Source organism: Biomphalaria glabrata, unplaced genomic scaffold, assembly GCF_947242115.1.
Source record: "Biomphalaria glabrata unplaced genomic scaffold, xgBioGlab47.1 scaffold_25, whole genome shotgun sequence".
NCBI classification, from domain to species: Eukaryota; Metazoa; Mollusca; class Gastropoda; family Planorbidae; genus Biomphalaria; species Biomphalaria glabrata.
This window is the reverse complement of record NW_026602917.1, coordinates 137,835-160,096: the sequence shown is the minus strand read 5'-3', so window position 1 is coordinate 160,096 and position 22,262 is coordinate 137,835.

The following is a 22,262-nucleotide window of genomic DNA, read 5'->3' as shown; positions in this document are numbered from 1 at the left end:
ATAAAAAAAATTTTTTTTTAATTTTTTTTTTTCAATTTTTTTTTTTAGATAAATTTTTTTTTTGTAATTTCTTTAGATAAATTTTGTTTTAAATTTTTTTTTTTTTTTTGAGAATTCACTATCCCAGGACTGATTTCACTGTAGACCAGTGGTTCCCAAACATTCAGTAAATTTTTTTTTTTTTTTTTTAGTAAATTTTTTTTTTTTTTTTTATAAAATTTTTTTTTTTAATTTTTTTTTTTTTTTTTAGTAAATTTTTTTTTTTTTTCTTTTTTTTTTTTTTTTAAATTTTTTTAGATAAATTTTGTTTTAAATTTTTTTTTTTTTTTTTTTTTTGAGAATTCACTATTGCGGGACTGACTTCACTGTAGACCAGTGGTTCCCAAACTTTTTTGTTTCGTAGACCCCTTGCCATATTTTCTGCTTTTTGGTAGACCCCCTGCTTATTTTATATTGCTTTTTTTTTTCAATTTATTTGAAAACTAATTTCTAATTTTAGTGAGTTGAAGAGTAAAATGCAATTTAAAAATACATATAAGTATTAAATAATAACTCATTTTTATTGATAAAATTCAAATTTAACCAATTTAATATGTATTGCTGGAATCATCAAACACACTGGAAATGTTTTTTTACCCAGGCTTATCATCTGTTCCTATGGATGTCATGTTTCATACATTCTATAAAGAAGACATTCAAACAATAAATATTAATTAATTAATTTGTTTTAAGTATCATTGTAAAAATTTTCGCAAAGAGTTTCTCGTGTATCTTTCACGTGTCCGCCGAACTGTTTTCACTAAAGGGGAAGGGACGAAGGCGAGTAACTGGCGCCTTAGCCGGTAGGCTTCAAGCAGGAAGAGCTCATTAGCCACATAGCAGAAGGAAAACTGAATTTAAAAATCTGCTGCCTTGCAACTATTCCCAAACATGGGAAAGCTGTCGTGGGTCAACCCTGAGGAAAAATAAGGAGCTGGCAACCCCTAGGCAGTTTACAGCACACAGCGCTACACCCCATCAGAGCCTGTGACGCCACTGGTTCCAAACTGATCCCAAACTGTATATATTTCCTTTGCAAAGAATCACATAAGAAGCTTTTAATTTGATAACTCATGCCACCGATGTGCCCTTGAACTGTATTTTTGTTTAAAGAAATTCTTTTAATAATATCAGATGTAGGTGTGTGTAAAACAGTTTTCACAACTACAACGGCTGGTAAAATCAATGTTTTACCTATGTTTCCATATTTTGCTATAAGTAAAGAGATATTGTAAGATGCTCACAAACCAACATCTTCTCTATATATATATGATGTTGAAGTGAGATTGTGTGGGTCTATTCTTAACTTTATCTTTGAGTGCTAGAAAATTTTTAAATCTTTATCTATTTTGTTAGGGTGACATTGTCTCAGATGATCCTCTAGCAATTGGTTTCGTATCATTATTTTAAAAAAGTCACTTAGGCACTTTGACAAGGAAGGAATGAATCCCAGTTTTAAATAATCAATGCTGGACAGTGTACATTTCTTTTCGTTAAACATTTGTTACATGCAGACAAAATTAAAATTTTTAAATAAGTATTGAGAAGATTCTTTGGTTTGATTAGCAGGATATATATTTAAATGATTTACCAAGATAAAAATCATATATTACTGTATAAAATAATTACATTAAATGAATGTAAAAATTAAAAAAAGAGTGATTAAGTCCCTTAATGTAATTAACACCATTTTTTTTACAAAATACATTAAATTCTTACCATTACCTATCAATCAGTCTGTTGAACCATGGGGGCACCACACAAGATCTGTCAACAGCCCTTCTATATTCCTCTCTGTACTTAGCCCTGGATAAACCATTTCATGGCAGACCTGCCCATTCTTTCATGTCTTCACATTGCTCTCTGTCTTTCATTCTTCATCCTGGAACTCAATGGTCAAAGGAGCATAACCCTGGTATTATTTTCTGGAAATAAAAAAAGACTGATTTAGTCCCTTAATGTAATTAACACAATTTTTTTTTAAAAATACATTAAATTCTTACCATTACCAATCAATTAGTCTGTTGAACCATGGGGGCACCACACAAGATCTGTCAACAGCCCTTCTATATTCCTCTCTGTACTTAGCCCTGGATAAACCATTTCTTGGCAGACCTGCCCATTCTTTGATGTCTTTCCATCTCTCTGTCTTCCTTCTTTGTACACAAATGGGGAAAAAATGGACCATAATTCTTAAAAAAGAAATTTAATATCATTAAATAAAATTTAATTTAATTTCTAATTATTAATAAAATATCTTACCAGAATGCTAGCCACACTTTCTAAAACTATGACCAGTGCCTTATTTAAATCTTGAATTATATTTCTAGTCTAGGAGTTCCAATCAATTTTGTTGTATACAAAGGCCATGATACTGATTATAGGAATATGCCAGATGTCTGTTTCAGCATCTGAGTAAATAAATTAATGAAACTCCTATGACTCTAAGTTAGGGTAATGTCATCTTTCATATCTGTATTAAAAAAACACAAAAAAAAACAAAAAAAAACTGGACATACATTCCTCATTATCAGTTCCCATCCTGTTTGTCATTTAAATATTTTGGACATTCCTTTTACATTCCAGCCAAGATCTTGCAGCGGACAGTAGAAAATGGCAGTTTGAACTTCAGATCATTGTGTCAACCGTCTCGTGCAAACCACAAAACCAGGCAGTGTAATCAAGATCTACCTAAGAATGAAAAATACTATCAGATACAATTTCACATTACATCTAAAAAAGGATAGCTATATTTAACTTGATCTAGTAGAAGATGTACAACTATCATACCCATATAATGTAGATTAACAAACTGATTCAAGATAAATACTATTATCTTCTTATCTTATATAATACAGACATTACTTCAAAAAAGAAGATGATTACGTCCTACGCGTCAAACATTTAGTCATGCATATTAACCAATGACTTAAATTCTGCCAAGTCACTGGTTTTCCTGGCTAGCTCAGGCAACCCATTCCATGCTCTAATAGCACTAGGGAAGAAGGAGTATTTGTACAAATTTGTCCTAGCATATGGGACGAGGAATGTGCCTTTATCTTTGTGTCTTTCAGAGTATTTTATTAAATTTTGTTTTTGTATTTGAAGATTATGGTTCAGTGTTTTATGTATGATTGCTACTTTACTTTTGAGCCTTCTGTCCTGAAGACTTTCTAAATTTAGTGATTTTACTAAAGGTGTTACTCTAGTCAAATGTGAATATTTGTTTGTTATGAATCGCACTGCTCTATTTTGTGTCTGTTCTAGTTTCTTAATGTTTTCTTGAGTTGTGGGGTCCCAAACAGAGGATGCATATTCTATTATTGGCCTAACCAAAGTTTTAAATAACATTTTAGTTTTATGTTCTTATTTGATTTATAGAAATTTCTTTTAATAAATCCTAATGCTTTGTTTGATTTTTTTGTAGTTTCATCAATATGTGGATTCCATGACAGTTTTTCATTTATTATAACACCTAGGTATTTTGCATTTTTAGTCTGTGTTACTGGTTTGCCATGAATAAGATAAGTGGAATTAATTTGTTTTAGTTTTTTTGTTACTCTTAACAACTGACATTTTTCTGGGTGGAAAGACATGCTCCAATTTGATTCCCATTTCTGTAATTCATCTAATTCTCTTTGTAAAATATCTGTGTCTTGTGTTGTTTTTATTGTTCTATATATTATGCAATCGTCTGCAAATAATCTGACTTTTGTTCCTGAAGTAATGCAATTTGGTAAATCATTTATGTAAATTAAAAATAGTAGTGGACCCAAGACTGTTCCTTGAGGTACACCTGAGTTTACTATTATCGGTGTTGATTTAGAGCCATTTATTATTACAGTTTGTTCTCTCCCTATCAGAAAGTCCTTAATCCACTGATGCAGTGGACCATTAATGCCGAAATATTTTAATTTTTTAAGCAAACTATGGTGGTGAACTTTGTCAAAAGCCTTAGAAAAATCTAGTAAGATAGCATCTATTTGTTCACTATTATATTAAGCCAATCCTACACCCATACTACTTGTATACATAAAATTGGGTGGATCTAGAATTTTAGATCTAGATAGACTAGATTTTTATTAAAATTCTAGATCTTTTCTATTAAGTAATAAAAACCTTTAAAATGTATTTTAATATGGATGAAGCTGAACAGAAAGGATTGGAAAATAGTCGATGCCAACGCAGAGGCTCTTGTTCTCGTATGAGCCATAGTTGTCTATTGACTGAAGGTGGTGGAGATAATTCAACAAGATGATTTACAATGTAATTCAAGAGATCTGTCTAGGTTAGTTCATTATTTTTCTTGAAGATTTCTATGATCAAGTCTAGATTTTCTAGATCTAGCATCATATACAATAATTTCTAGAGATCTAGTGCTAAGTCCTATACATATGGGATCTAGATCTAATCAAGATCTATCTAAAATCAGAATAAAAATATGGAATGTCACACTAGATTTAGAATAGAATAGCAAAGTTTTACCAATATCTAGATTTTTAGTCCAGTAAATCAACTTATATAGATCAAAATATAAATTAAATTCACCTTTATCTATCCCTTAGTCTGATGGACTGTTAAGGCACCACACAAGGTTTGTCGACCATTCTTTTCCTCACCATCTTTTGAATGACTAATTCCTGAGAATAGTAAACCGTTATTGTTAAAGAATATACAGGTAATCAGTGCTTTTTTGTAAAGAAATAGGTGCCGGAGCTCAGTGATGGATTGCCTTTTAACAACTAATAAATAAATAATAAACTTTAAAATACAAAAGTAACTTTTTCGCTGCATTGAAAAAAGTGCCGGTACGCTGTACCAGTGCTTACTGTAATGCTGCTGACCTGAAAAATTGTAGTTAAACTAAATAATACAGTAATATTAAGCCCATACTAATTAGTCTTAGATATATAGATCTAGAAATTATATTGACATTGTGTAGATCTAGTCAATCTAGATTTCAAAGCAAAGAAAACAGAAGAACGGTAGACCATAAGGCAAAGACGATAGGATTGACATGGACCAAGCTGAAGAAATCCAGAATATTTATTGAAAATTTTAAGTTAGATCTAGACTAATAATCTAGAATACTAGGACTATAGTAATCTATACATTCTTTTCTAGACTCTACTAGACAAGCTCTAATGATGATTCTAATATTAAATATGTAGATCTAGAGCAGTGGTTCCCAAATTTTTTTGTCTCGTAGACCCCTTGCCATGTTTTCTGCTTTTCGGTAAAACCCCTGCTTAACTTATATTTTTTTTTTTTGTATTTTTTTTTTTAGATAAATTTTTTTTAATTTTTATTTTTATTTATTTTTTTATTTTTTTTAGATAATTTTTTTTTTTTTTTTTAATTTTTTTTTTTTTTGAGAATTGACTTTCCCGGTACTGACTTCACTGTAGACCAGTGGTTCCCAAACATTTTTAAAAAAATTTTTATAATTTTTTTAAAAATTTTTTTTATTTTTTTTTTTTCCAAGAATTGACTATCTTGGGACTAACTTCACTGTAGACCAGAGGTTCCCAAAATTTTAGTAAAATTTTTTATTTTTTTTTGTTGTTTTTTTTTATAAAAAAAATTTTTTTTTAATTTTTTTTTTTCAATTTTTTTTTTTAGATAAATTTTTTTTTTGTAATTTCTTTAGATAAATTTTGTTTTAAATTTTTTTTTTTTTTTTGAGAATTCACTATCCCAGGACTGATTTCACTGTAGACCAGTGGTTCCCAAACATTCAGTAAATTTTTTTTTTTTTTTTTTAGTAAATTTTTTTTTTTTTTTTTATAAAATTTTTTTTTTTAATTTTTTTTTTTTTTTTTAGTAAATTTTTTTTTTTTTTCTTTTTTTTTTTTTTTTAAATTTTTTTAGATAAATTTTGTTTTAAATTTTTTTTTTTTTTTTTTTTTGAGAATTCACTATTGCGGGACTGACTTCACTGTAGACCAGTGGTTCCCAAACTTTTTTGTTTCGTAGACCCCTTGCCATATTTTCTGCTTTTTGGTAGACCCCCTGCTTATTTTATATTGCTTTTTTTTTTCAATTTATTTGAAAACTAATTTCTAATTTTAGTGAGTTGAAGAGTAAAATGCAATTTAAAAATACATATAAGTATTAAATAATAACTCATTTTTATTGATAAAATTCAAATTTAACCAATTTAATATGTATTGCTGGAATCATCAAACACACTGGAAATGTTTTTTTACCCAGGCTTATCATCTGTTCCTATGGATGTCATGTTTCATACATTCTATAAAGAAGACATTCAAACAATAAATATTAATTAATTAATTTGTTTTAAGTATCATTGTAAAAATTTTCGCAAAGAGTTTCTCGTGTATCTTTCACGTGTCCGCCGAACTGTTTTCACTAAAGGGGAAGGGACGAAGGCGAGTAACTGGCGCCTTAGCCGGTAGGCTTCAAGCAGGAAGAGCTCATTAGCCACATAGCAGAAGGAAAACTGAATTTAAAAATCTGCTGCCTTGCAACTATTCCCAAACATGGGAAAGCTGTCGTGGGTCAACCCTGAGGAAAAATAAGGAGCTGGCAACCCCTAGGCAGTTTACAGCACACAGCGCTACACCCCATCAGAGCCTGTGACGCCACTGGTTCCAAACTGATCCCAAACTGTATATATTTCCTTTGCAAAGAATCACATAAGAAGCTTTTAATTTGATAACTCATGCCACCGATGTGCCCTTGAACTGTATTTTTGTTTAAAGAAATTCTTTTAATAATATCAGATGTAGGTGTGTGTAAAACAGTTTTCACAACTACAACGGCTGGTAAAATCAATGTTTTACCTATGTTTCCATATTTTGCTATAAGTAAAGAGATATTGTAAGATGCTCACAAACCAACATCTTCTCTATATATATATGATGTTGAAGTGAGATTGTGTGGGTCTATTCTTAACTTTATCTTTGAGTGCTAGAAAATTTTTAAATCTTTATCTATTTTGTTAGGGTGACATTGTCTCAGATGATCCTCTAGCAATTGGTTTCGTATCATTATTTTAAAAAAGTCACTTAGGCACTTTGACAAGGAAGGAATGAATCCCAGTTTTAAATAATCAATGCTGGACAGTGTACATTTCTTTTCGTTAAACATTTGTTACATGCAGACAAAATTAAAATTTTTAAATAAGTATTGAGAAGATTCTTTGGTTTGATTAGCAGGATATATATTTAAATGATTTACCAAGATAAAAATCATATATTACTGTATAAAATAATTACATTAAATGAATGTAAAAATTAAAAAAAGAGTGATTAAGTCCCTTAATGTAATTAACACCATTTTTTTTACAAAATACATTAAATTCTTACCATTACCTATCAATCAGTCTGTTGAACCATGGGGGCACCACACAAGATCTGTCAACAGCCCTTCTATATTCCTCTCTGTACTTAGCCCTGGATAAACCATTTCATGGCAGACCTGCCCATTCTTTCATGTCTTCACATTGCTCTCTGTCTTTCATTCTTCATCCTGGAACTCAATGGTCAAAGGAGCATAACCCTGGTATTATTTTCTGGAAATAAAAAAAGACTGATTTAGTCCCTTAATGTAATTAACACAATTTTTTTTTAAAAATACATTAAATTCTTACCATTACCAATCAATTAGTCTGTTGAACCATGGGGGCACCACACAAGATCTGTCAACAGCCCTTCTATATTCCTCTCTGTACTTAGCCCTGGATAAACCATTTCTTGGCAGACCTGCCCATTCTTTGATGTCTTTCCATCTCTCTGTCTTCCTTCTTTGTACACAAATGGGGAAAAAATGGACCATAATTCTTAAAAAAGAAATTTAATATCATTAAATAAAATTTAATTTAATTTCTAATTATTAATAAAATATCTTACCAGAATGCTAGCCACACTTTCTAAAACTATGACCAGTGCCTTATTTAAATCTTGAATTATATTTCTAGTCTAGGAGTTCCAATCAATTTTGTTGTATACAAAGGCCATGATACTGATTATAGGAATATGCCAGATGTCTGTTTCAGCATCTGAGTAAATAAATTAATGAAACTCCTATGACTCTAAGTTAGGGTAATGTCATCTTTCATATCTGTATTAAAAAAACACAAAAAAAAACAAAAAAAAACTGGACATACATTCCTCATTATCAGTTCCCATCCTGTTTGTCATTTAAATATTTTGGACATTCCTTTTACATTCCAGCCAAGATCTTGCAGCGGACAGTAGAAAATGGCAGTTTGAACTTCAGATCATTGTGTCAACCGTCTCGTGCAAACCACAAAACCAGGCAGTGTAATCAAGATCTACCTAAGAATGAAAAATACTATCAGATACAATTTCACATTACATCTAAAAAAGGATAGCTATATTTAACTTGATCTAGTAGAAGATGTACAACTATCATACCCATATAATGTAGATTAACAAACTGATTCAAGATAAATACTATTATCTTCTTATCTTATATAATACAGACATTACTTCAAAAAAGAAGATGATTACGTCCTACGCGTCAAACATTTAGTCATGCATATTAACCAATGACTTAAATTCTGCCAAGTCACTGGTTTTCCTGGCTAGCTCAGGCAACCCATTCCATGCTCTAATAGCACTAGGGAAGAAGGAGTATTTGTACAAATTTGTCCTAGCATATGGGACGAGGAATGTGCCTTTATCTTTGTGTCTTTCAGAGTATTTTATTAAATTTTGTTTTTGTATTTGAAGATTATGGTTCAGTGTTTTATGTATGATTGCTACTTTACTTTTGAGCCTTCTGTCCTGAAGACTTTCTAAATTTAGTGATTTTACTAAAGGTGTTACTCTAGTCAAATGTGAATATTCGTTTGTTATGAATCGCACTGCTCTATTTTGTGTCTGTTCTAGTTTCTTAATGTTTTCTTGAGTTGTGGGGTCCCAAACGGAGGATGCATATTCTATTATTGGCCTAACCAAAGTTTTAAATAACATTTTAGTTTTATGTTCTTATTTGATTTATAGAAATTTCTTTTAATAAATCCTAATGCTTTGTTTGATTTTTTTGTAGTTTCATCAATATGTGGATTCCATGACAGTTTTTCATTTATTATAACACCTAGGTATTTTGCGTTTTTAGTCTGTGTTACTGGTTTGCCATGAATAAGATAAGTGGAATTAATTTGTTTTAGTTTTTTTGTTACTCTTAACAACTGACATTTTTCTGGGTGGAAAGACATGCTCCAATTTGATTCCCATTTCTGTAATTCATCTAATTCTCTTTGTAAAATATCTGTGTCTTGTGTTGTTTTTATTGTTCTATATATTATGCAATCGTCTGCAAATAATCTGACTTTTGTTCCTGAAGTAATGCAATTTGGTAAATCATTTATGTAAATTAAAAATAGTAGTGGACCCAAGACTGTTCCTTGAGGTACACCTGAGTTTACTATTATCGGTGTTGATTTAGAGCCATTTATTATTACAGTTTGTTCTCTCCCTATCAGAAAGTCCTTAATCCACTGATGCAGTGGACCATTAATGCCGAAATATTTTAATTTTTTAAGCAAACTATGGTGGTGAACTTTGTCAAAAGCCTTAGAAAAATCTAGTAAGATAGCATCTATTTGTTCACTATTATATTAAGCCAATCCTACACCCATACTACTTGTATACATAAAATTGGGTGGATCTAGAATTTTAGATCTAGATAGACTAGATTTTTATTAAAATTCTAGATCTTTTCTATTAAGTAATAAAAACCTTTAAAATGTATTTTAATATGGATGAAGCTGAACAGAAAGGATTGGAAAATAGTCGATGCCAACGCAGAGGCTCTTGTTCTCGTATGAGCCATAGTTGTCTATTGACTGAAGGTGGTGGAGATAATTCAACAAGATGATTTACAATGTAATTCAAGAGATCTGTCTAGGTTAGTTCATTATTTTTCTTGAAGATTTCTATGATCAAGTCTAGATTTTCTAGATCTAGCATCATATACAATAATTTCTAGAGATCTAGTGCTAAGTCCTATACATATGGGATCTAGATCTAATCAAGATCTATCTAAAATCAGAATAAAAATATGGAATGTCACACTAGATTTAGAATAGAATAGCAAAGTTTTACCAATATCTAGATTTTTAGTCCAGTAAATCAACTTATATAGATCAAAATATAAATTAAATTCACCTTTATCTATCCCTTAGTCTGATGGACTGTTAAGGCACCACACAAGGTTTGTCGACCATTCTTTTCCTCACCATCTTTTGAATGACTAATTCCTGAGAATAGTAAACCGTTATTGTTAAAGAATATACAGGTAATCAGTGCTTTTTTGTAAAGAAATAGGTGCCGGAGCTCAGTGATGGATTGCCTTTTAACAACTAATAAATAAATAATAAACTTTAAAATACAAAAGTAACTTTTTCGCTGCATTGAAAAAAGTGCCGGTACGCTGTACCAGTGCTTACTGTAATGCTGCTGACCTGAAAAATTGTAGTTAAACTAAATAATACAGTAATATTAAGCCCATACTAATTAGTCTTAGATATATAGATCTAGAAATTATATTGACATTGTGTAGATCTAGTCAATCTAGATTTCAAAGCAAAGAAAACAGAAGAACGGTAGACCATAAGGCAAAGACGATAGGATTGACATGGACCAAGCTGAAGAAATCCAGAATATTTATTGAAAATTTTAAGTTAGATCTAGACTAATAATCTAGAATACTAGGACTATAGTAATCTATACATTCTTTTCTAGACTCTACTAGACAAGCTCTAATGATGATTCTAATATTAAATATGTAGATCTAGAGCAGTGGTTCCCAAATTTTTTTGTCTCGTAGACCCCTTGCCATGTTTTCTGCTTTTCGGTAAAACCCCTGCTTAACTTATATTTTTTTTTTTTGTATTTTTTTTTTTAGATAAATTTTTTTTAATTTTTATTTTTATTTATTTTTTTATTTTTTTTAGATAATTTTTTTTTTTTTTTTTAATTTTTTTTTTTTTTGAGAATTGACTTTCCCGGTACTGACTTCACTGTAGACCAGTGGTTCCCAAACTTTTATAAAAAAATTTTTATAATTTTTTTAAAAATTTTTTTTATTTTTTTTTTCAGAGAATTGACTATCTTGGGACTAACTTCACTGTAGACCAGTGGTTCCCAAATTTTTAGTAAAATTTTTTTTTTTTTTTGTTGTTTTTTTTATAAAAAAAAAATTTTTTTAATTTTTTTTTTTTCAATTTTTTTTTTTAGATAAATTTTTTTTTGTAATTTCTTTAGATAAATTTTGTTTTAAATTTTTTTTTTTTTTTTTGAGAATTCACTATCCCAGGACTGATTTCACTGTAGACCAGTGGTTCCCAAACATTCAGTAAATTTTTTTTTTTTTTTTTTTTTTTTAGTTAATTTTTTTTTTTTTTATTTATAAAATTTTTTTTTTTTTTTTTAGTAAATTTTTTTTTTTTCTTTTTTTTTTTTTTTTTTTTAAATTTTTTTAGATAAATTTTGTTTTAAATTTTTTTTTTTTTTTTTTTTGAGAATTCACTATTGCGGGACTGACTTTACTGTAGACCAGTGGTTCCCAAACTTTTTTGTTTCGTAGACCCCTTGCCATGTTTTCTGCTTTTTGGTAGACCCCCTGCTTAACTTATATTGCTTTTTTTTTTCAATTTATTTGAAAACTAATTTCTAATTTTAGTGAGTTGAAGAGTAAAATGCAATTTAAAAATACATATAAGTATTAAATAATAACTCATTTTTATTGATAAAATTCAAATTTAACCAATTTAATATGTATTGCTGGAATCATCAAACACACTGGAAATGTTTTTTTACCCAGGCTTATCATCTGTTCCTATGGATGTCATGTTTCATACATTCTATAAAGAAGACATTCAAACAATAAATATTAATTAATTAATTTGTTTTAAGTATCATTGTAAAAATTTTCGCAAAGAGTTTCTCGTGTATCTTTCACGTGTCCGCCGAACTGTTTTCACTAAAGGGGAAGGGACGAAGGCGAGTAACTGGCGCCTTAGCCGGTAGGCTTCAAGCAGGAAGAGCTCGTTAGCCACATAGCAGAAGGAAAACTGAATTTAAAAATCTGCTGCCTTGCAACTATTCCCAAACATGGGAAAGCTGTCGTGGGTCAACCCTGAGGAAAAATAAGGAGCTGGCAACCCCTAGGCAGTTTACAGCACACAGCGCTACACCCCATCAGAGCCTGTGACGCCACTGGTTCCAAACTGATCCCAAACTGTATATATTTCCTTTGCAAAGAATCACATAAGAAGCTTTTAATTTGATAACTCATGCCACCGATGTGCCCTTGAACTGTATTTTTGTTTAAAGAAATTCTTTTAATAATATCAGATGTAGGTGTGTGTAAAACAGTTTTCACAACTACAACGGCTGGTAAAATCAATGTTTTACCTATGTTTCCATATTTTGCTATAAGTAAAGAGATATTGTAAGATGCTCACAAACCAACATCTTCTCTCTATATATATGATGTTGAAGTGAGATTGTGTGGGTCTATTCTTAACTTTATCTTTGAGTGCTAGAAAATTTTTAAATCTTTATCTATTTTGTTAGGGTGACATTGTCTCAGATGATCCTCTAGCAATTGGTTTCGTATCATTATTTTAAAAAAGTCACTTAGGCACTTTGACAAGGAAGGAATGAATCCCAGTTTTAAATAATCAATGCTGGACAGTGTACATTTCTTTTCGTTAAACATTTGTTACATGCAGACAAAATTAAAATTTTTAAATAAGTATTGAGAAGATTCTTTGGTTTGATTAGCAGGATATATATTTAAATGATTTACCAAGATAAAAATCATATATTACTGTATAAAATAATTACATTAAATGAATGTAAAATTAAAAAAAGAGTGATTAAGTCCCTTAATGTAATTAACACCATTTTTTTTACAAAATACATTAAATTCTTACCATTACCTATCAATCAGTCTGTTGAACCATCGGGGCACCACACAAGATCTGTCAACAGCCCTTCTATATTCCTCTCTGTTCTTAGCCCTGGATAAACCATTTCATGGCAGACCTGCCCATTCTTTCATGTCTTCACATTGCTCTCTGTCTTTCATTCTTCATCCTGGAACTCAATGGTCAAAGGAGCATAACCCTGGTATTATTTTCTGGAAATAAAAAAAGACTGATTTAGTCCCTTAATGTAATTAACACAATTTTTTTTTTAAAATACATTAAATTCTTACCATTACCAATCAATTAGTCTGTTGAACCATGGGGGCACCACACAAGATCTGTCAACAGCCCTTCTATATTCCTCTCTGTACTTAGCCCTGGATAAACCATTTCTTGGCAGACCTGCCCATTCTTTGATGTCTTTCCATCTCTCTGTCTTCCTTCTTTGTACACAAATGGGGAAAAAATGGACCATAATTCTTAAAAAAGAAATTTAATATCATTAAATAAAATTTAATTTAATTTCTAATTATTAATAAAATATCTTACCAGAATGCTAGCCACAATTTCTAAAACTATGACCAGTGCCTTATTTAAATCTTGAATTATATTTCTAGTCTAGGAGTTCCAATCAATTTTGTTGTATACAAAGGCCATGATACTGATTATAGGAATATGCCAGATGTCTGTTTCAGCATCTGAGTAAATAAATTAATGAAACTCCTATGACTCTAAGTTAGGGTAATGTCATCTTTCATATCTGTATTAAAAAAACACAAAAAAAAAACAAAAAAAAAACTGGACATACATTCCTCATTATCAGTTCCCATCCTGTTTGTCATTTAAATATTTTGGACATTCCTTTTACATTCCAGCCAAGATCTTGCAGCGGACAGTAGAAAATGACAGTTTGAACTTCAGATCATTGTGTCAACCGTCTCGTGCAAACCACAAAACCAGGCAGTGTAATCAAGATCTACCTAAGAATGAAAAATACTATCAGATACAATTTCACATTACATCTAAAAAAGGATAGCTATATTTAACTTGATCTAGTAGAAGATGTACAACTATCATACCCATATAATGTAGATTAACAAACTGATTCAAGATAAATACTATTATCTTCTTATCTTATATAATACAGACGTTACTTCAAAAAAGAAGATGATTACGTCCTACGCGTCAAACATTTAGTCATGCATATTAACCAATGACTTAAATTCTGCCAAGTCACTGGTTTTCCTGGCTAGCTCAGGCAACCCATTCCATGCTCTAATAGCACTAGGGAAGAAGGAGTATTTGTACAAATTTGTCCTAGCATATGGGATGAGGAATGTGCCTTTATCTTTGTGTCTTTCAGAGTATTTTATTAAATTTTGTTTTTGTATTTGAAGATTATGGTTCAGTGTTTTATGTATGATTGCTACTTTACTTTTGAGCCTTCTGTCCTGAAGACTTTCTAAATTTAGTGATTTTACTAAAGGTGTTACTCTAGTCAAATGTGAATATTCGTTTGTTATGAATCGCACTGCTCTATTTTGTGTCTGTTCTAGTTTCTTAATGTTTTCTTGAGTTGTGGGGTCCCAAACGGAGGATGCATATTCTATTATTGGCCTAACCAAAGTTTTAAATAACATTTTAGTTTTATGTTCTTATTTGATTTATAGAAATTTCTTTTAATAAATCCTAATGCTTTGTTTGATTTTTTTGTAGTTTCATCAATATGTGGATTCCATGACAGTTTTTCATTTATTATAACACCTAGGTATTTTGCGTTTTTAGTCTGTGTTACTGGTTTGCCATGAATAAGATAAGTGGAATTAATTTGTTTTAGTTTTTTTGTTACTCTTAACAACTGACATTTTTCTGGGTGGAAAGACATGCTCCAATTTGATTCCCATTTCTGTAATTCATCTAATTCTCTTTGTAAAATATCTGTGTCTTGTGTTGTTTTTATTGTTCTATATATTATGCAATCGTCTGCAAATAATCTGACTTTTGTTCCTGAAGTAATGCAATTTGGTAAATCATTTATGTAAATTAAAAATAGTAGTGGACCCAAGACTGTTCCTTGAGGTACACCTGAGTTTACTATTATCGGTGTTGATTTAGAGCCATTTATTATTACAGTTTGTTCTCTCCCTATCAGAAAGTCCTTAATCCACTGATGCAGTGGACCATTAATGCCGAAATATTTTAATTTTTTAAGCAAACTATGGTGGTGAACTTTGTCAAAAGCCTTAGAAAAATCTAGTAAGATAGCATCTATTTGTTCACTATTATATTAAGCCAATCCTACACCCATACTACTTGTATACATAAAATTGGGTGGATCTAGAATTTTAGATCTAGATAGACTAGATTTTTATTAAAATTCTAGATCTTTTCTATTAAGTAATAAAAACCTTTAAAATGTATTTTAATATGGATGAAGCTGAACAGAAAGGATTGGAAAATAGTCGATGCCAACGCAGAGGCTCTTGTTCTCGTATGAGCCATAGTTGTCTATTGACTGAAGGTGGTGGAGATAATTCAACAAGATGATTTACAATGTAATTCAAGAGATCTGTCTAGGTTAGTTCATTATTTTTCTTGAAGATTTCTATGATCAAGTCTAGATTTTCTAGATCTAGCATCATATACAATAATTTCTAGAGATCTAGTGCTAAGTCCTATACATATGGGATCTAGATCTAATCAAGATCTATCTAAAATCAGAATAAAAAATATGGAATGTCACACTAGATTTAGAATAGAATAGCAAAGTTTTACCAATATCTAGATTTTTAGTCCAGTAAATCAACTTATATAGATCAAAATATAAATTAAATTCACCTTTATCTATCCCTTAGTCTGATGGACTGTTAAGGCACCACACAAGGTTTGTCGACCATTCTTTTCCTCACCGTCTTTTGAATGACTAATTCCTGAGAATAGTAAACCGTTATTGTTAAAGAATATACAGGTAATCAGTGCTTTTTTGTAAAGAAATAGGTGCCGGAGCTCAGTGATGGATTGCCTTTTAACAACTAATAAATAAATAATAAACTTTAAAATACAAAAGTAACTTTTTCGCTGCATTGAAAAAAGTGCCGGTACGCTGTACCAGTGCTTACTGTAATGCTGCTGACCTGAAAAATTGTAGTTAAACTAAATAATACAGTAATATTAAGCCCATACTAATTAGTCTTAGATATATAGATCTAGAAATTATATTGACATTGTGTAGATCTAGTCAATCTAGATTTCAAAGCAAAGAAAACAGAAGAACGGTAGACCATAAGGCAAAGACGATAGGATTGACATGGACCAAGCTGAAGAAATCCAGAATATTTATTGAAAATTTTAAGTTAGATCTAGACTAATAATCTAGAATACTAGGACTATAGTAATCTATACATTCTTTTCTAGACTCTACTAGACAAACTCTAATGATAATTCTAATATTAAATATGTAGATCTAGAGCAGTGGTTCCCAAATTTTTTTGTCTCGTAGACCCCTTGCCATGTTTTCTGCTTTTCGGTAAAACCCCTGCTTAACTTATATTTTTTTTTTTTGTATTTTTTTTTTTTAGATAATTTTTTTTAAATTTTTATTTTTATTTATTTTTTTTATTTTTTTTAGATAATTTTTTTTTTTTTTTTTTAATTTTTTTTTTTTTCCGAGAATTGACTTTCCCGGTACTGACTTCACTGTAGACCAGTGGTTCCCAAACTTTTATAAAAAAATTTTTATAATTTTTTAAAAATTTTTTTTTATTTTTTTTTTCAGAGAATTGACTATCTTGGGACTAACTTCACTGTAGACCAGTGGTTCCCAAAATTTTAGTAAAATTTTTTTTTTTTTTGTTGTTGTTTTTTTTATAAAAAAAAATTTTTTTTTAATTTTTTTTTTTCAATTTTTTTTTTTAGATAAATTTTTTTTTTGGTAATTTCTATAGATAAATTTTGTTTTAAATTTTTTTTTTTTTTTGAGAATTCACTATCCCAGGACTGATTTCACTGTAGACCAGTGGTTCCCAAACATTCAGTAAATTTTTTTTTTTTTTTTTTTTTTATAAAATTTTTTTTTTAATTTTTTTTTTTTAATTTTTATTTATTTTTTTTTTTTTTTTTTAGTAAATTTTTTTTTTTTTTTTTTTATAAAATTTTTTTTTTAATTTTTTTTTTTTTTTTTTTAGTAAATTTTTTTTTTTCTTTTTTTTTTTTTTTTTAAATTTTTTTAGATAAATTTTGTTTTAAATTTTGAGAATTCACTATTGCGGGACTGACTTCACTGTAGACCAGTGGTTCCCAAACTTTTTTGTTTTGTAGACCCCTTGCCATGTTTTCTGCTTTTTGGTAGACCCCCTGCTTATTTTATATTGCTTTTTTTTTTCAATTTATTTGAAAACTAATTTCTAATTTTAGTGAGTTGAAGAGTAAAATGCAATTTAAAAATACATATAAGTATTAAATAATAACTCATTTTTATTGATAAAATTCAAATTTAACCAATTTAATATGTATTGCTGGAATCATCAAACACACTGGAAATGTTTTTTTACCCAGGCTTATCATCTGTTCCTATGGATTTCATGTTTCATACATTCTATAAAGAAGACATTCAAACAATAAATATTAATTAATTAATTTGTTTTAAGTATCATTGTAAAAATTTTCACAAAGAGTTTCTCGTGTATCTTTCACGTGTCCGCCGAACTGTTTTCACTAAAGGGGAAGGGACGAAGGTGAGTAACTGGCGCCTTAGCCGGTAGGCTTCAAGCAGGAAGAGCTCATTAGCCACATAGCAGAAGGAAAACTGAATTTAAAAATCTGCTGCCTTGCAACTATTCCCAAACATGGGAAAGCTGTCGTGGGTCAACCCTGAGGAAAAATAAGGAGCTGGCAACCCCTAGGCAGTTTACAGCACACAGCGCTACACCCCATCAGAGCCTGTGACGCCACTGGTTCCAAACTGATCCCAAACTGTATATATTTCCTTTGCAAAGAATCACATAAGAAGCTTTTAATTTGATAACTCATGCCACCGATGTGCCCTTGAACTGTATTTTTGTTTAAAGAAATTCTTTTAATAATATCAGATGTAGGTGTGTGTAAAACAGTTTTCACAACTACAACGGCTGGTAAAATCAATGTTTTACCTATGTTTCCATATTTTGCTATAAGTAAAGAGATATTGTAAGATGCTCACAAACCAACATCTTCTCTCTATATATATGATGTTGAAGTGAGATTGTGTGGGTCTATTCTTAACTTTATCTTTGAGTGCTAGAAAATTTTTAAATCTTTATCTATTTTGTTAGGGTGACATTGTCTCAGATGATCCTCTAGCAATTGGTTTCGTATCATTATTTTAAAAAAGTCACTTAGGCACTTTGACAAGGAAGGAATGAATCCCAGTTTTAAATAATCAATGCTGGACAGTGTACATTTCTTTTCGTTAAACATTTGTTACATGCAGACAAAATTAAAATTTTTAAATAAGTATTGAGAAGATTCTTTGGTTTGATTAGCAGGATATATATTTAAATGATTTACCAAGATAAAAATCATATATTACTGTATAAAATAATTACATTAAATGAATGTAAAAATTAAAAAAAGAGTGATTAAGTCCCTTAATGTAATTAACACCATTTTTTTTACAAAATACATTAAATTCTTACCATTACCTATCAATCAGTCTGTTGAACCATGGGGGCACCACACAAGATCTGTCAACAGCCCTTCTATATTCCTCTCTGTACTTAGCCCTGGATAAACCATTTCATGGCAGACCTGCCCATTCTTTCATGTCTTCACATTGCTCTCTGTCTTTCATTCTTCATCCTGGAACTCAATGGTCAAAGGAGCATAACCCTGGTATTATTTTCTGGAAATAAAAAAAGACTGATTTAGTCCCTTAATGTAATTAACACAATTTTTTTTTAAAAATACATTAAATTCTTACCATTACCAATCAATTAGTCTGTTGAACCATGGGGGCACCACACAAGATCTGTCAACAGCCCTTCTATATTCCTCTCTGTACTTAGCCCTGGATAAACCATTTCTTGGCAGACCTGCCCATTCTTTGATGTCTTTCCATCTCTCTGTCTTCCTTCTTTGTACACAAATGGGGAAAAAATGGACCATAATTCTTAAAAAAGAAATTTAATATCATTAAATAAAATTTAATTTAATTTCTAATTATTAATAAAATATCTTACCAGAATGCTAGCCACACTTTCTAAAACTATGACCAGTGCCTTATTTAAATCTTGAATTATATTTCTAGTCTAGGAGTTCCAATCAATTTTGTTGTATACAAAGGCCATGATACTGATTATAGGAATATGCCAGATGTCTGTTTCAGCATCTGAGTAAATAAATTAATGAAACTCCTATGACTCTAAGTTAGGGTAATGTCATCTTTCATATCTGTATTAAAAAAACACAAAAAAAAACAAAAAAAAACTGGACATACATTCCTCATTATCAGTTCCCATCCTGTTTGTCATTTAAATATTTTGGACATTCCTTTTACATTCCAGCCAAGATCTTGCAGCGGACAGTAGAAAATGGCAGTTTGAACTTCAGATCATTGTGTCAACCGTCTCGTGCAAACCACAAAACCAGGCAGTGTAATCAAGATCTACCTAAGAATGAAAAATACTATCAGATACAATTTCACATTACATCTAAAAAAGGATAGCTATATTTAACTTGATCTAGTAGAAGATGTACAACTATCATACCCATATAATGTAGATTAACAAACTGATTCAAGATAAATACTATTATCTTCTTATCTTATATAATACAGACGTTACTTCAAAAAAGAAGATGATTACGTCCTACGCGTCAAACATTTAGTCATGCATATTAACCAATGACTTAAATTCTGCCAAGTCACTGGTTTTCCTGGCTAGCTCAGGCAACCCATTCCATGCTCTAATAGCACTAGGGAAGAAGGAGTATTTGTACAAATTTGTCCTAGCATATGGGACGAGGAATGTGCCTTTATCTTTGTGTCTTTCAGAGTATTTTATTAAATTTTGTTTTTGTATTTGAAGATTATGGTTCAGTGTTTTATGTATGATTGCTACTTTACTTTTGAGCCTTCTGTCCTGAAGACTTTCTAAATTTAGTGATTTTACTAAAGGTGTTACTCTAGTCAAATGTGAATATTCGTTTGTTATGAATCGCACTGCTCTATTTTGTGTCTGTTCTAGTTTCTTAATGTTTTCTTGAGTTGTGGGGTCCCAAACGGAGGATGCATATTCTATTATTGGCCTAACCAAAGTTTTAAATAACATTTTAGTTTTATGTTCTTATTTGATTTATAGAAATTTCTTTTAATAAATCCTAATGCTTTGTTTGATTTTTTTGTAGTTTCATCAATATGTGGATTCCATGACAGTTTTTCATTTATTATAACACCTAGGTATTTTGCGTTTTTAGTCTGTGTTACTGGTTTGCCATGAATAAGATAAGTGGAATTAATTTGTTTTAGTTTTTTTGTTACTCTTAACAACTGACATTTTTCTGGGTGGAAAGACATGCTCCAATTTGATTCCCATTTCTGTAATTCATCTAATTCTCTTTGTAAAATATCTGTGTCTTGTGTTGTTTTTATTGTTCTATATATTATGCAATCGTCTGCAAATAATCTGACTTTTGTTCCTGAAGTAATGCAATTTGGTAAATCATTTATGTAAATTAAAAATAGTAGTGGACCCAAGACTGTTCCTTGAGGTACACCTGAGTTTACTATTATCGGTGTTGATTTAGAGCCATTTATTATTACAGTTTGTTCTCTCCCTATCAGAAAGTCCTTAATCCACTGATGCAGTGGACCATTAATGCCGAAATATTTTAATTTTTTAAGCAAACTATGGTGGTGAACTTTGTCAAAAGCCTTAGAAAAATCTAGTAAGATAGCATCTATTTGTTCACTATTATATTAAGCCAATCCTACACCCATACTACTTGTATACATAAAATTGGGTGGATCTAGAATTTTAGATCTAGATAGACTAGATTTTTATTAAAATTCTAGATCTTTTCTATTAAGTAATAAAAACCTTTAAAATGTATTTTAATATGGATGAAGCTGAACAGAAAGGATTGGAAAATAGTCGACGCCAACGCAGAGGCTCTTGTTCTCGTATGAGCCATAGTTGTCTATTGACTGAAGGTGGTGGAGATAATTCAACAAGATGATTTACAATGTAATTCAAGAGATCTGTCTAGGTTAGTTCATTATTTTTCTTGAAGATTTCTATGATCAAGTCTAGATTTTCTAGATCTAGCATCATATACAATAATTTCTAGAGATCTAGTGCTAAGTCCTATACATATGGGATCTAGATCTAATCAAGATCTATCTAAAATCAGAATAAAAAATATGGAATGTCACACTAGATTTAGAATAGAATAGCAAAGTTTTACCAATATCTAGATTTTTAGTCCAGTAAATCAACTTATATAGATCAAAATATAAATTAAATTCACCTTTATCTATCCCTTAGTCTGATGGACTGTTAAGGCACCACACAAGGTTTGTCGACCATTCTTTTCCTCACCGTCTTTTGAATGACTAATTCCTGAGAATAGTAAACCATTATTGTTAAAGAATATACAAGTAATCAGTGCTTTTTTGTAAAGAAATAGGTGCCGGAGCTCAGTGATGGATTGCCTTTTAACAACTAATAAATAAATAATAAACTTTAAAATACAAAAGTAACTTTTTCGCTGCATTGAAAAAAGTGCCGGTACGCTGTACCAGTGCTTACTGTAATGCTGCTGACCTGAAAAATTGTAGTTAAACTAAATAATACAGTAATATTAAGCCCATACTAATTAGTCTTAGATATATAGATCTAGAAATTATATTGACATTGTGTAGATCTAGTCAATCTAGATTTCAAAGCAAAGAAAACAGAAGAACGGTAGACCATAAGGCAAAGACGATAGGATTGACATGGACCAAGCTGAAGAAATCCAGAATATTTATTGAAAATTTTAAGTTAGATCTAGACTAATAATCTAGAATACTAGGACTATAGTAATCTATACATTCTTTTCTAGACTCTACTAGACAAGCTCTAATGATGATTCTAATATTAAATATGTAGATCTAGAGCAGTGGTTCCCAAATTTTTTTGTCTCGTAGACCCCTTGCCATGTTTTCTGCTTTTCGGTAAAACCCCTGCTTAACTTATATTTTTTTTTTTTGTATTTTTTTTTTTAGATAAATTTTTTTTAATTTTTATTTTTATTTATTTTTTTATTTTTTTTAGATAAT